The sequence below is a fragment of the Glycine soja genome, chromosome 12, assembly GCF_004193775.1.
Source record: "Glycine soja cultivar W05 chromosome 12, ASM419377v2, whole genome shotgun sequence".
NCBI lineage: Eukaryota > Viridiplantae > Streptophyta > Magnoliopsida > Fabales > Fabaceae > Glycine > Glycine soja.
In genome coordinates, this window is record NC_041013.1 from 15,540,565 (window position 1) to 15,557,308 (window position 16,744).

The 16,744-nt window shown below is 32.0% G+C and overlaps 1 pseudogene; it reads left to right on the top strand.

Annotated features, from left to right (window-relative positions):
- The first annotated feature begins 8,743 nt into the window (after nucleotides 1-8,743).
- On the top strand, nucleotides 8,744-12,812 carry LOC114378812 (annotated as a pseudogene).
- Nucleotides 12,813-16,744: the final 3,932 nt, after the last annotated feature.

Genomic DNA, 16,744 nt, shown 5'->3' on the forward strand with positions numbered 1-16,744 from the left:
ATCGTTGACGACAACTCCGGCATACTCACATGGACAAGTTCCTCCGCGGCGTCGCTGGGAACTTCCTCGTCGTCGTGGTGTCTGTTGATCGATGAAGAAGATGGGATCGGGATATGCAGTTTCGGAAGAATGCCATCAAGTTTGGAGACTATGGAATCGAGAGTCACGATGGAATGGAGTTGAGCGGCAGCGAGGTCGGCAATGGCAGCTTCGAGACGGTCCAAGCACTCGAAGGAGAGTTCATTATCTGTCATTGGAGCTCAATGAAAGCACCAATTGTGATGAGCAAAAAATTTTGCTCTATGGTTCCTAGAATTCGAGGACTAGGAGACCTCCAGAATAGGGAGATTAAGGAGAGGAAATTTACTTATTGTTATTGCTTGCATTTCTATTACAATGATTGTCCATTTATAGGCACCAAATGCTTATTCTAGTTCCTTCTATAGGTCCTATGAGGAGGCTAGCAATAACGGATTCTGGAAATATCCTAACAGAAAGATATATTCCAGCAGATAGAATATTCTAATTGTCCAATGCTAAGGTGCCAGCTCAGCATTCCTGATCCAAGTTTGTTATGCAGTCCCTCCAGTATTGAGAACGTGTGTTGTGCCCTTTGATCCTCAGGTGAGTTTGTCTCCCCTTGGTCTGGTAGTATTGGCTGGTCTGATAGCTTGGGGTGGTTCATATAACACACAATCTGCAGATTCCAAGTTTGCACCTTTGGCGTACACAGAGAGAATGGTGCTCTAGGAGAAGGCGACCTTGAGGAGAAATTCACTAAGCACACAGCGTTGGAGAATAGCCCAATTTAATTCTAACATTTCACTAGATGCAATGGAATATTTTTAACTTTCTTTTTAAACGTATCAAATGGAATATATTGTTAATAATACCTTTTAATCATAAGTAATTATCTAATAAATGAGTTTGGCGATAGTAAAATATATTTTTTTTCTTCTTAAATGCATAAATGGAAGGTTACAAATACCTCTATAATCATAAGTAATTATCTAATAATGATTTTCCTTTTGATATGGTTAATGAATCATTCCAGAGGAAAATAGGAGAATTGGAGTGGAGATGACAAATGAGTAACTAATATGATGTGGCAATAGATACCATTTGACATGGTAGTGTATTATTCGGTAGCTGATATTTTATATATTATAAATAGATTAAAAAAAGTTTGATAAGTTATCTTAAATTATTTTTTCAAGGAATCGGTTAATGACAAAAATGAGAATTTATATTTTGGAACACTGATATGATCTATCTGTCTAATATGTTGCATGGCCTGCATAATAATTTTACAAGTCTCGCTCGTTAATTTTTGACATAGTATGTCAACAAAACAGACTACTGTACATGAGAATTAAAAAAAGAAAAAACAGAATAACCAAAATTCAGAAACAATTCTAATACAACTTATGACACAAACCAACAATCCCGAAAAATTGAGCTGCGCACTACTCCTCTAAACAGTTTCTCATTCAAACCCTCAATGTGAAATTTACGAGAAAAATATGTGAAAATCACATACAAAAAGAAACTAAGCACGAGGCGTCTCTTGTGTAATGAATAGCAGTGAGCACGAGGCAGAGAGAAAAAAAATTGAAAGTGAAAGTGAACTAAGCAGGGAATTAAAAACGCGCTGTATATTGTTTTAATTTTATTTTTAAAATTGTTTAAACGCTGAATATACAACGTCGTTTCAGAAAAGTGTTGTATATTTTGTAACTTTTATTTTTAAAAAATTTTATAAAGTAAATATAGCGCTGTTTATAAAAAAAAAGTATACTGTATATATTTCCACAAAAGTACGTACACGCTTATTTGAAAAAACGTTGTCATTAGGTCCCGTGTTTTTATATATAGTGATTAGCGCTATATAAGAGACACTATATATAAAGAATTTTGGCGTATTGTGGTCACGTTTTGGGGTAGCGTATGGAATGGAAGGTGATATCCCATATATTGGTGGTTTTGATCCCCCTATGTCTGACTATGGGAGCCATTAAGGGTAGTGACGCCCTATGAAGCATCGACACGGACATCGGACACGACACGGACATGGACACGTGGACACCTATAATATCCAAAAATATAAAACGTAGTACGGATGTGTCAAACACTGACACGAACGCGTGTCGGACACCGAACACGACAAGGGGCTGAGGTGTCCGTGCTTCATAGGTGACCCCAGTCCTTGCACTTGAGACATTGGGTGAACGTTTAGCCATTTGCACCGTACCAAACTACATTGGAGGAGGTTCAAATAATGTTTCAACGCATGTCACAAGCCTAGTGACCACAGGCTAACAAGGCTGAATTTTATGTACAAAATTAGTCATTTCTTCTTATTGGTCATGACGACGTTCCTTCCCTCGGGCCTTCTAGATTTCATTCATGACCATGGGTTTTACAATATCACCCAATTGTTTCGAAAGTTGTTGCGTGATATCATGGACTCATCTCCAATTGATGACCCACAACTACTAGACGGGCGTGGCCATCTCTAGTACTGATGCCATGTTATTTGGAACTTCTCTCTCACTATCTACACAATTAATCTTCCATGATAAAATCCAGTTGATTGGTAGAAGCTCTTGTGGATACCATAGAGGTATTAACAACTATAAATGTGGGAGTTGTCAATGTAGTCTTAATATCAGCTTCAACAGTGGCGTGATGGCTGGAAGATCGCTGAGTGGGTAGTTCCATTTTTTGTTTTCCTAATCGTGATTACATACGCCAACGATGATCTGATGGAATAATTGGAAATCTCTATAATATGTAACTGGGGTCCAACTCGACATGTCAATTTTACATTGGTACAAAATTCCCTTAGTTATAGTGACGATCAAATATCAAACAATAATTTCTTTTAGGCGATTGAATGAAGAAAGAGACTTTATTTTTTGGTTGGGTTCCTAGACCAGTCCAAAGAACTTTTTACCAATCAATGGACTGAAGTTTTTACATTAGACTACTCCTACGTGAAATTACGGTAAAAGGTAAAAGAAATATTGATGTTTGTGTCAAGAGCCTCTTCAAAAGCTTGGTGTTTCCTTATTTTAGAATAACTATGATCTTTATTTGAAATTGAGTTGCATCATCAGTCTAATTCTAATAGAATTAAAAATGTTCATCCGTGGAAAGTGACATGAAGTTTTTCTTTTAATAGTTTATTGTAAACCCCTTAAGAATTATCCTTAGTTTAGAAAAATATATTTCAAATAATAAGGACTTCTTATACATATCAATTTCAAAAAAAAATATTTATCATAATGAATTGTAACATAATTTGACTCCCTTGAATGTTAACTATTACGTAAAATTAGGTAAGTGGAATGAACAAATAAAATCAAGTCATTTGGAACACTTATCTTTTCAAGATTGTTTTACAAATCAAGTCAGTTGAATTTTATAACAATTGTTTCAAAATTATTTTATTGTTAACTGAGATTTTAAAATTCATAAAATTGTCAATTATTAACAAAGATCAAGGTTACAATCATTTAAAATAAATGGTTTCTTGTTAATTAATAGTGAGTATTTTAAAATTTGAAAAAAAATAAATGGTTAGTTATGAACAAAGATCAATGCTACAATACTCCATTTTTATTTAAAAAAATGGTTTGTTGTTAACAGTTAGATTTTTTAAAATTGAAAGTTTAAATTAATCATGTATCAACATTAATTGTTATTTTGTTAAAGCTATACCTAAAAGCATTCAATAATTGTCAATAATTAACTGCACGATCAATTTTTTTCGTGTATTAATCTTTATCTTTATTTTTTCTTTTTATATATATAAAAGGAAGTAAGTGAGGGTATTATCGGAAATAAATTTTGTAGCTTATGTGGGCATTTTTTGAAATATTTTTCAGCCTTTGTGGGCATTTTTGAAAATATCTTGGCAGCCTTAAAAAATGAATTGCATTAAATGAGTTTCAAAAAATTGATATTAATTATTTGAATATGAATTAGATAAAAATATTGTCTTAAATATTATTCAATCATATTGTAGAAGGTATGTCATGATGGGGGATTTAGGTTAGTTGATTAAGCGGTGTAAGTTATTATAAATTTTCTAATATTTTCTTTGATTCCTACCGATTAAAAAAGATATTATAGAAGGTATATTAATTTTTTTATTCATCATAATTTTTTTGTTATAATTTTAACGGTTGAATTTTCATTTTATACATTATAATTTATGGTTATATATAATTAATACAATTAATTAATATCATTAATTAGTTAAAGATCATTTGCAAATAAAATTTTAATTTAATAGGAATTATCAATTTTAAAATAAATAAATAATTTAACGGTTATGAAAACATGTTTAAGATGTATTAAATTATTAAATTTGCTTAATTATTATTTAAACATACGTTAGTTTAAAATTTATTTTATTTTTTCAGTTACTTAGGTAACATTTATATGAGTTAAATGCAATTTTTATATTTTTAACTACTAATTATAATTAATATTTATATGATTTATTTAATACTTTAAATTATTAATAATAGAACATAACTATAATTTATCATTTTGTTCCTTTCGTTAAAGTATTTGTATAATGTTACCAAAAGACTTCTCTCAACAAAAAAAAATTACTAAAGGACTAACATTTTATTAACTATTTAAATTTTTAATTTTTAATAATTCTACTAGCGTAATTGGCTATTGATATATAAATTCAATAATTTTATTAATTACTAATTCATAAATGAATTCAATAATTTATATGAAATAATTTATAGCACATGACGTTACATAACCTTAAATATCTAACATAATATTTATTTAATTACTAATTAATTAAATAATTCAAAATTTTAAAAATATTTAAAATACATACTCTTTCAACATCTATAAATTAGCAAACTACAAACTCATTCAACATTCTCCTACCTACTATTCATTTAAATCAAATTTATTGTATGGTAAGAATTTCAGGTAACTAAGTAGACAATTATGTTATGAATACATTTGAAATTCATATTTCTTTTAAAATTTAGTTAATATTTTATTTTATCTATTATTGTCTTCCAACGTAATGGCTCCAAATATTTTCTTCATTATCACAATTGTTCCTGAAAAAATTGAATGGAAACTACAAAAGCAAACTTGAGTACAACCAACCAAACGATATTAAAAATATTGAAATGATACTAGTCGAGATGAAAATGTTATTAGTCTTTATTAGTGTTATTTATATTTATCTCAGCTTATTGAAAAGAAAATAGTTAAATTTTTAATATTAATTATTTTTTATATTCAAACAATATGGAAGGATTCAACATTTGCCTAAAGTTGGACATAGGGGAAGGGAAGAAATGTAGCGCCACCGTCGGCCCTCAACAAAGAATAATGACTAGGGAGGAGAAAAAGGTTCAAGGAACAGAGGAAGGAGATAATATGATTAGGAGCAAAACAACATTGTCTAAAATTATTTAATTACTGAAAATTAATAAAAAGATTAATCTTAGTTGTTTAATATTTTATTAATAAATAATGGTGAAAAATTATTGGTCCATAATAAACTACATATTTAACCGGTCCACTCTAAATACTGTCATATTTTTGTTAGAACTTAAAAGTTAGAAATTAGTAATTTATTGTGGCTTTTAGCCCTATAATATGTTTAAGACATTTTAAAACGTAATAAAATAAATACTAATAAAAAAATGTCAGGTCATCACTTAATATCCAAAATAAATAGAAAGAATTAAAACACAGGACAACATAAAAGTTTGAGGATTAAAATCCATCACCCAAAAATTCAGGACAAAAATCATGAATTTAGAAAAGGTTAAAGACAAAAAAAAAAACATACTTTACAGTTTACACCTATAATAAATACTTTTCAGATAAATGTTTCTAAATACAAATCCTTTCGCTCAATAACCCACTTTCACACTCAATAAAATTCACAAACTCTAGTTCAAACACATACAGAAAGATTCTCCATTTCACATGCTTTTGGGCCTGTACTCAATCCCTTCAACAACAAGAAAGTGTGTAATATATGAGTTGGTAACCACGGGAGTTTTAGCATGTGGGTGTAATTGTTTTTTCAATTTTTTATATGGGATTATTTTTAAATTATTTCTAAAAATAGAGTAAGTCATAATAAATATTACGGTTAAAAGTTGTAATATCTTTTATGACTTTTTTATTTATTTTTTACTTCAAAATTGTAAAGTTTTTTTTAACGACTTTAATCTTTTTTTTCTTTACGTTTCATTAATTACTTGTATTTTCTTTTACTTTCAATTTTTGTTAAAAAAAATATAAATAATTTTATTTATTTATTTATTAAATAAATATTTTAAATTTTATTTTTTATTAATTTTATTTAATATGTCATATATTTTTTAATATTATTTTATTTAAAATATTTTAATAATTTTATATTATTTTTTAAATATATTTTGTATATTTAAAATTTAGATAATTTTTTAATAATATTATTAAATTTGATTTTTTTTTGTAAATGAAATAATTTATACATTTTTAAAGTTTATTAGTATCACTTTCATTTACTTGGAATGAAATAATCTAACTAAATCTTTTAGATTTAAAATTACTCACATTTACAGGGAGACAAATACTTGTGCAAACAAATTTGCCTCTTTGGGTGCTCTAACTTTGGGTTATACGTGGTGGGATAGTCCACCTATTTTCATTTCTCAGGAGCTACTTAGGTACAAACAATGGCTCCCCTCCTATAGGTTTTGCAAGCTTTGTCTTCCTTGGGTTTGGTTTAGCCACCCCAAGTGTTTTGTTCATCTTTTTTGGATCAATATATTCAGGTTGCATTGTTTTCAGCTCCCTCTTTGAAGGAGATATCAACAGGATGTCCTCTAGGGTGGCTATAATCTAATACATCTTTTATTATATATAAAAAAAACCGAAGAAAAATAAGTAATTTTAATATATTTGTCAGTTTACTGTTAGTTAATTATCTAGAGTTAAATGTTAGCGCAGGAATATCAGTATTAATGTGATACTTATATAGGTTATTGATAAGACACTAATGTAACAAAGTTTTAAATAAAGTGAAAAATAAAAAAGAATCTTATTAAAAGTTAAACTGATGACTTTTTATTTAAATACAAAGCGATAAAAAATTAAGAAACTTACTTTGTTTAATTAATTTTGTAAACACTATTTTATTACATGCATCATTAGTTAAGAATTATTAATTTTTTTCAAATTATAAAAATTTATAAATTAAAAATATTTAATATAGAAATTTTTTTAATTTTATTTTAAATCATTGTATATATTTTTATTTTGAATAGTTTACATATTTTTATTTTAATTATACCAATTTATAATTAAATTTCACAAATTCATATATAACTTATTTACATAAACTAATATATAGATTATTTATATATAAAAATAAATTTACATATTAATTTATGTAATTTTCATGATTTATATAATTGCTATTAAAAATATTATTTACTAAATAATTTTTATAGTTAAAACGAAAATATTAACATGTAAGTTTCCAAAAAAAATTAAATATTAAAGTTTATTAATTTATATAATTAGAATAAAATAATTTAAAAATTAAAAAATGAAATTATTTGCATAATTTACATATATTAATTGATACAATTATATTGATTTATATAATTAAAGTAAAAATAATATGCATATTAAAATCAATTTACGAAATAATTTATGCAAATAGTTCATTTATTAAATTATGAAGTTTAATTATAAATTGCTAAAATAAAAATAAAAATATTTAAATTATTCAAAATAAAAACATATAAAAGGATATAAAATAAAATTAAAAAATTTATATATTAAATATTTTTAATTTATAATTTTTTATAATTCAAATAAATATATAATAACTCTTCACTGATGATAGGTCAGAATAATAACTAATTTTTGTAAAATCTTCACTATTTTATTCTCTTAAAGGAAATAAGGAAATATATAGTTAAATAAAATCACTAATTTAAATAATTAGAAAAACTATTAATTAAAAATTAGTAAGAACGATTAATTAAAAATAAATAGTCAAAATAATAAGTCAGAATAATAATTTAAAATAAATAATTAAAATATTTGTTCAAAATATTTATTTTAAAAAATAACTAAAATAAATATTGAAAATAATTATCTAAAATATTTAAAAAAATAAATAGTAGATAATTTATTCAAATAATTAGTGAAAAAAATAATTAAAATAAGTAGTCAAAATAATTCGTTTAGATAATTAATTAAATAAAATAAATAACTACTTTAAATAATTAATTAGTTTATGGTCTAACTTATTTTAGAGTTTAAAACTGATAAAATGACAGTAGAATAATTTTATATTGTAATTTAATCATAAATCATCATTAATATAACTTTTAAGATAATTTTATAAAAATTAACAAACTTATCATATATGACAATTATTTTACATTATAAGTATATAATTTTTTTCTCATAATTTTAATAATTAACAAATATAATGTTTTTGCTTGGTGATAGGACAAATGTTGGAACCAAAGACGTATCAGACATCTAACTTCTCAAAGATATTATCAATTTTGATGATAATAGAAATTATTATATTTTGATATCTAACAAAGTTATATAAGTATGCAAATATGTTTAGATGTCCATAAGCCAAAAGGTGCATATTCTATCTTAAACGATCTAAGAAAAAGGCTTTTATAAAAAAAAAATGGCATCCTGTGCTTATTTAATGAAAATGTCTGAAGGTTTTCGAAAGTAAAAGTGTCTAAAGAGTCCAAAAGAACAAAAGGTCCACAAGGCCAAAAAGCTTACAAAGCTCTGTGGGCTAAAATCAGCTCATGGGCTTTGAAATTTTAAGAAATTTATTTAGAGTGTTGCTAGGTGTATCTAGTATTTTTGCTGGTGCACCCAACCGTTGATGCAAAAATACATTTGTACCCCTAGTCTAATTTAAAAAAAAAAGCGGTTCATGTCTCTCTCCCTCCCTCCCGCATTACCTTCTTCTTCCTCGAGACCCCTGAGCATTTTTTCTTCCCTTGAGCATTTTTTCTTCTTCTTGTTGGATTCACCGTGTTCATCTCTCTCCCTCCCTCCCGTGTTGGCCTTCTTCTTCGTGGTTCTTCTTCCAAGTGGTTGCTGGTCTCAGAAAAGCTTCGTTTGCGTCGCGTTCACCCTGCAAGCTTCGTCTTCTTCCTCCGCGCCGGGAGTCCGTGTTCTGCGACTGCACTGCCGTTGGTGTTGAGTATTCCAGGCATTTTGAGGGTGGTGGTGTCCCTCTGCGCCGGCATTGCCGAGGTAAGCAGCTTTTCGTCTTCCATTGTCGGCATTGGTATTTGATCCATTAGCGTTGTTAGGTGATCCGTAGGTAGCAGTTTGTAAAATTGAAGATTACGGATCAAGTTGATCCGTAAGCTTTTTGATTAAGTTTATGGATCAATTGATCCATAAACTTAATCAAAAAGCTTACGGATCAACTTGATCCGTAAGCTTGTTACAAATCAACTTGATCCGTAATCTTCAATTTTAATTTTTAAAATTGGGAAATATTTAAAAAATAGTGAGTTTTTTTTTTAAATTTGTTGATTAAGTTTGAAATAGTTTGAAATTTGTTGATTAAGTTTATAATAGTTTGAAATTTGTTCTGAAATTTGCAGGTTACTCATCAAGTTGGTGGCTTGAGTTTCTTTCTCTTTAGGCGTTTGTTTGAAGTTTGAATGGTATGTAGTTGATATATTATAGAATTTTTTTTTCAACATTGTGTATTACTTTGGTAAAAGATTAAATAATACCTGTAATTTGGATCATTGTTATTATATTGTTGTCACAATTTGGTTTGTCAATTTAGCAAGAGCATTGGTAACTGTGATGTGGTATATTATTGTCAATTTGGATCATTGTATATTATTGTCAATTTAGCAAGAGCATTATATACTATTGTATATCATTGTATATTATGGTCAATTTGGTTTGTCAATTTAGCAGGAGCATTGTATATTATTGTCAATTTGGATCATTGTATATTATTGTCAATTTAGCCAGAGCATTGTATATTATTGTATATCATTGTATATTATTGTCAATTTGGTTTGTCAATTTAGCAAGAGCATTGTATATTATTGTTAATTTGGATCATTGTGTATTATATTGTTGAATATTAGCAATTTGGTTTGAAGTCTTGAAACTGTTATTTGTTGAAAAATACATATATTTTTATAATTTGATTTGCTTTCCCAGATGAAGATCAAATTTAATTAGTAGAATCTAGTTGACAAGAATAAAGGTCTTGAGTATTGACCGCTTAGTCATGTAGATGTTTTAATATTATGTCCAAGACCTACACTTCAAAGTTAAGCTGAAGGTTCAAGATTAGTCTTATATCTTCTATTATTACCAATGTCTTTTGTAGTGAAGCAACTTGATTGAGTAGCAAGTTAGGAAAATTGTTTTTGATCCAAAGATTAAAATTAGCTAACATGTAAGAATTTGTTAGACCTTTGTTTTGCAAGAAATTGTTTTTGATCCAAAAATTGAATGAAGCACTTATATGAAGCTCGATTTCAGTCAAAATGTTTGAGGCTAGGTGTCTTAGGTCAATTAAATCCTATGAAGCACTTATATGAAGCTCTTACATTCCTATCTTATGAAGTCCTAACAACTTTGCAAATAAATAATTGACTCAATGACAGGCATACAATCAATTAAATCCTGACAACTTGCATGACTCTTTTGCATATCAGGGTTAGGACCAGAGAATTAGGTCGTGCCTTAGGTCACGTTACTGGCAGAGGTGTGGGCAGAGGAGATCGTGATGATTCCGATGATGCTCCGCAGCGTCAACGGCCTACCGCATCCGCACGGAGGCAGCGAGCACCTGTGACTGCGGCGACAGAGGCTGACGGAGCTTCTATTGAGACTGATGTATTTCTGGATGACCCGATGGCATCAACTGATGTAGAGGACACTGGGGCAGACATTCATGCAAACATAGGCGCCCAGGCTGCTGAGAATGAGCATGAGGGATTTTCGGGTGGTCCGAGCGACCCATCCGTGCTAACCCAATATGCGGATCATGTTGCTTGCAGTGTATGGACGGGAGAGGTATTTATAATATTTATTTTTAGTTACTTGTTAATTATACTTTATGATTGAAATTTGTTTTCCTTTAAATGATGATTTAAACGAATTTTGTGTTCTTGTATACTTCAATTCAGGAGCGTCCTGAGTTGAAGTTATCCTCTCACGGGAGGAAGGTCCAAAGTTTAGGTAGGTCTGTCCCTGCCATTGAAGGCCTAGTTGCTGGGATAGGACTAAGTCCTCTAATCGCGTGTTTGGTAGACATTGGTGATCAGGGACTTTTGTCCTTGTTTGTCGAGCGATGGCACCAGGAGACGTCTAGTTTCCATCTCCCAGTGGGAGAGGTGACGATCACGCTGGATGACATCTCGTCTCTTCTGCATCTGCCCGTGGTTGGCGACTTGCACGCCTTTCAGCCCCTACACGTGGATGATGCGATTCAGATGCTAGTGGACTTATTGATGGTCTCTACAGAGGATGTCAGGGCTGAGACAGGGCAGTGTCGTGGACCCTACATACGCCTGCAATGGGTACGTGATATGTATCAGCGCCGATGCCAGGCAGGTCATTGGACAGCTGCGGCTCGCGCTTATTTTCTTCATCTTCTGGGTTGCACTCTTTTTGCTAACAAGAGTGCAACCCATGTTCATGTTGTGTTTTTGGAGGCCCTTCGTGATCTCAGTCAGACCGGGAGGTACGCCTGGGGAGTTGCTGCGTTGGTTCATATGTACGACCACCTGAACGATGCTTCTATCACCAACAGCTGACAGCTTGGCAGTTATATCACACTGCTATAGGTAAGAAACACGTTTTTCAACCAACAATGTTTTACTTTAAATTTTTTTAGACTTTTATTATTAATGTTTATGATTTTCATGTTAGCTTTGTAGTGTTGGATATTCGAGCACTTTCCCTCAGTCGCCGAGTCTACTGTTGATCCGGACTACTACGAGGATTCACCACGTGCCTGTAGGTGGATTGCTACGAAGAAGAACGTCAAGAACATACGTACACTAGCGTACAGGGAGTGCCTAGACCGACTCCAGATTTCGGATGTCTGTTGGATCCCATATGGGGAGCACCGATCGGTCCGGGACTTCCATTTGATTTCATGCTATTCCGGTCTCCTGCGCTGGGGCCCGTTGCTGTGTACTACTAACCAGAGAGGGTCATGCGACAGTTTGGATACACCCAGACCATTCCTGCTCCGCCTGTCGGTTCATGGGTGTCGTATGATGATATACACGACAGGTGGATGCACTATTCGGAGCATATGGTTGCAGCAGGTGAGGTGTGTGCTATGCCAGGTCAATGTGCCAGTGACTACATGGACTGGTTCTTCCGCATTTTGCATCCTTTCATGACACCAGACCAGACATCAGATCCTCTGCCAGATCGTCATGGTCCGCAGCCTCCAGTCGTCCCTCCGGAGCCAAGAGCGCCATCAACATCTACTATGGACGAGCCTAGACATGCAGTGGTAAGTAATACTAATAATTTACGTCAATATTTTCATAATAAATTGTGTAATCTGTTTGTTTTGTACTTAACAGGAAATTTGCAGTGACATTGCTGAGAGGTTAGAGCGCCATCTGAGCCTTGGGGTGGTCACGCCAGGCTCATCCTCACATGACGTGATCCAAGAATGCATCAAGATGGCCAGGAGTGTGACACAGGATCAGCTAGTATATGTTAGGTCTTGACGCAGGCGGCGCACAGATCAGGCATAGTTTATTTACGTATTTTAGATTGAAATTCGATGTATATACAATTATTGTACTTGAACTTGATGTTGATTTTATTTATTTTCATTGAACTTGATGCACGGATCAGGCAGCTAGTATGTGTTGGTTTTATTTATTTCCATTGATAATGTTGGTTCAATTTCAACTCGCTGCCTATTAAATATGTTTTTTTAAATATGCAAGGGCTCAACAAAATAAATTAATAACAAATCAAACTAATAAAAAAGGGAAACTTAAAAACTTCAAAATTTTAAAAAAAAGTAACTTACGGATCAAGCTGATCCGTAAGTTACTTACGGATTAAAGAGACCAGGGGCATTTGTGCCATTTACAAACTTTGCTGGGTGTGTGACACCCTCTACCCCTCACATATATATTAATAAAGGAATAAAAATTCAAATATTAATTAAAAGTATTTTTAAAACATTTTTAATTACAAGCTTTTCAAATGGGTAAAAGGCTCACATTCACTTTCTTCTACATCATATTCAAACTTGTCCAAATAAATAATAAAGTCATCTCGACTCAAAGAAAGTCATATAAGTCTCATACAATTAATATAGAACCTATATCCTAATGTCACATCCTATCAGAGCGTGGTGTTCCCGTGTCCCCTAGCATGAGGTTCTTCATAGTCATCCACCTATTCATCTGCTCCCCCGAACACAAGTTCAAGATCATCACAGGATCCAAACACAACAACACACAGGGAGTGAGTTATCACATTCCTAGCTAATAGAGAAAGAAGACAATTAAATATATATATTATATAAATGAGATACCACTTGCTTAAACATAGCTCACGTAACTTCACCACTTCGTCATTCAAAATTCACTTTTCAATTATCAATCACATTACACAAGAATCCCACACTTCGATCAAGATATAATAACACATCAATTAGCAAGCATATGCAATAGTTATGCTAAGACTCAATTCTATATGCAATGTGGTACCATGTCAGTGAAAAACCACCCTGGGGCGCTTAGGAGTACATAACAAGACACACCACACAATGGGTTTGTCAGGTCACTCTCACTAAGTAAGATCATAGGGAGACCAGTCAGGGTCACGATGTTTTGCGAGAATGCTCCAACCATATGAGATCAGCATAGGCTTAAAGGAGCACTCAAACCCGGTGACCCCCAAGGCCTACACTCCGAAGAGTCCGTCAGGGCCTCTCCCTCCTGATTCAGGTCCAACCCCTAAAATAATTTTTTTTTTTTGCAGACACTGCTCATGAATTATACAATACCCACAACCTTACACTCGTATTTTAAACACGTTCAACACAATTGCGCTACGATTTAACACTGGTTCCTAAATAGGAAACCTACATTTTCTCTTTAACACTGCGCATCAACGCTTTTCTCAAGATAACGCTGGTCGGGTATTGTACAATTCATAGCTTACAACACAAGTAATTTCACATCAAGTTTTAACTACACACTTATCCACAACTAGAACTCATTCACAATTTCACATCTCATAGTGTCACAATCCACCATCACATGTTTACACGTATCTCACAAATTAACACATGTTCAACTTTACACTTATACTCAATCTCAATAACAATATTATAATCTCAAAGCAACATGCTATTCTACAATTCATCACATACTCACAATTTGAATTATCATTTCATATCCTCAATATAACAATTTATATAAAAGACTATCACAACATGAGAACTAAAACCCCTCAAATAATATTACACAATTATATCCAAATCATAGGTCCAAATATACAAATATCAAGAGCACAATTTATCAAGCAATTTTCATCAGGACATCAATATTTTATTTATAATCATAAAGGAAAAATTGCAATTTAACAAACATCCCAAAATAAAATCCCAATTTAATCCTCTAAGGATCCCTACACATGTTCTCACTAATCCCCAACTGTGAATAACTCATCCCTTACCTCTAAGCCGGCTCACGTGTCTTCAGCCAGCGATAGCCACATCTCTAGCAGTTCCCGGAAATTCTTTCAATTATTCATCCGACTGCTCCGATAGAATTCCCAAATGTCAGAGAGACGGAGAAGAGATTGAAACCTCCACTTGTACTGTCTTTATACGATTCCTTTTTCTCCCTCCACTAATATTATCTCGCAAATCCCAACGGTGAAAGCGTGCGGAATTGAATTTCGAACAACATATCCAAATTTCACAATAATCCAACGGTTAACGAAACCGGGATCATAGTTTTACCAAGACAGTTCTGGGTTTCTGCGGGAAAGAAAAAGACTACAATGCGAAGGGTTTTTCTCTCAGTTCAGACATGATATCGAAATTCCCAACGGTGAGAATGCTCGGAATTGTGTTGCGAACATGATACTCAAATTTCACGACGATCCAACGGTGAACGGGTTCGAGATCGTCATTTTTCTGAGACTGGTTTGGTGGGCTGCGGGAAAAAGAAAGGGTTTTGAGAGGAGAAGGGGAAAAACGAAAATGAGGCCAAAAGGAGGCAGCTGACTTAACATAACTATTTATACCTAGGGTACTCAGCCTATTATTTGCTCTATATTTATTTATTTATTTATTTATTACTAAAAAGCTTTTTAAATTTATTTACGAAAAATTGGGATGTTACCGGGTGCACCTAGCCACACTCATTTATTTATTGTTAAATGGTTAACCTAGCTTATAATTCCATAGACTAGCCCGCATCATTATGCTTGGATTAATCTATGTTGAATGATGCCTATAAAAAAAATCTATGATGAATGAAAAACTCGAATGCTTCCAGTTAATAAATTATTTTCATAGATTATTATATTAGACTGATTCAAAGCCTCTCCCTTTAGATTAGGAGGCATCAATGGCAGCATGTGTTATGTGTAGTATCACCGAAAGAAATCAATAAAACCTTAAGGGTCCATTTGATGGTCAGGATATGAGAGGATAAAATAGGATAGTTATCTTAGCATGTTATAATTTGTTGTTTGTAGCGCCAATGGGATACGTGGGTTTACAATAGTTGTAAGTGTGTTTACAATAGTTGTGCAACACAAATTATCATACAAAGAAAAAATGGTTTGTTATGGGTTAACACCTTTCCAATCTTGGCCCAACCCTATTTTTTGGAGGCTTGTGGGACTGGGTGGCTTTAGGTGGGGCAAATGGGACAATCTGTGTGTCAGGGGCTAAATTGATAGCTCTACCCACAAGGATGAGTCTTTTATGGGTTTTTTTTATATTGTAAATGTGTTCAAAATGAAAAGAGTGAGTACATTACTTCAATCAGAAGTGACTATGAAGGAAGGTTTGAAAATGAATATTTTCAAGAGTTTTGTATGGGGAGCGAAATTCTCCACAACTTGTCTACACTAAGAACATCTTAATAGAATAGTGTGGCACACACAGAGAGAGAGAGAGAGAGAGAGAGAGAGGAAACAAGACATTGCAAGAAATGGTTAGAACTTTGTCAATTGAAAACTTTACTCCTAAACACTATTAGGCTAAAGTATTGAATACTACACCTTATTTACAAAACAAATATACATTAGACTTATCTTGAACAAGACTTATGAATTGTGGAAGGGACAAAAAATCAACATATCTTATTTCCACTCCTTTGGATGTGAGTATTCTAAGTGTGACAATGAATTATTGTTAGGCTATTCCAAAATGTCGAAGGCACATAGAGTCTATAACTCAAGAATCTTAGTTGTTGAAGAAGTCATCCATGTAAGGTTTAATGACAACAAACTCGATAAAGAATTGTCAAAGTTGGATAAGGGTTTTTGTAGATATGAAGTTGGACAGCAAGAAAGATGAAGTGTTCAATGCTTCACTAATTGAGATAGAAAAGAAAGAAGAACATAACCCGTTGGACAAAATCGGCATCATCCAAACGATCTAATCATAGGGGACGTCCAAGACAGAGTTAGGAAAAAGTCATCT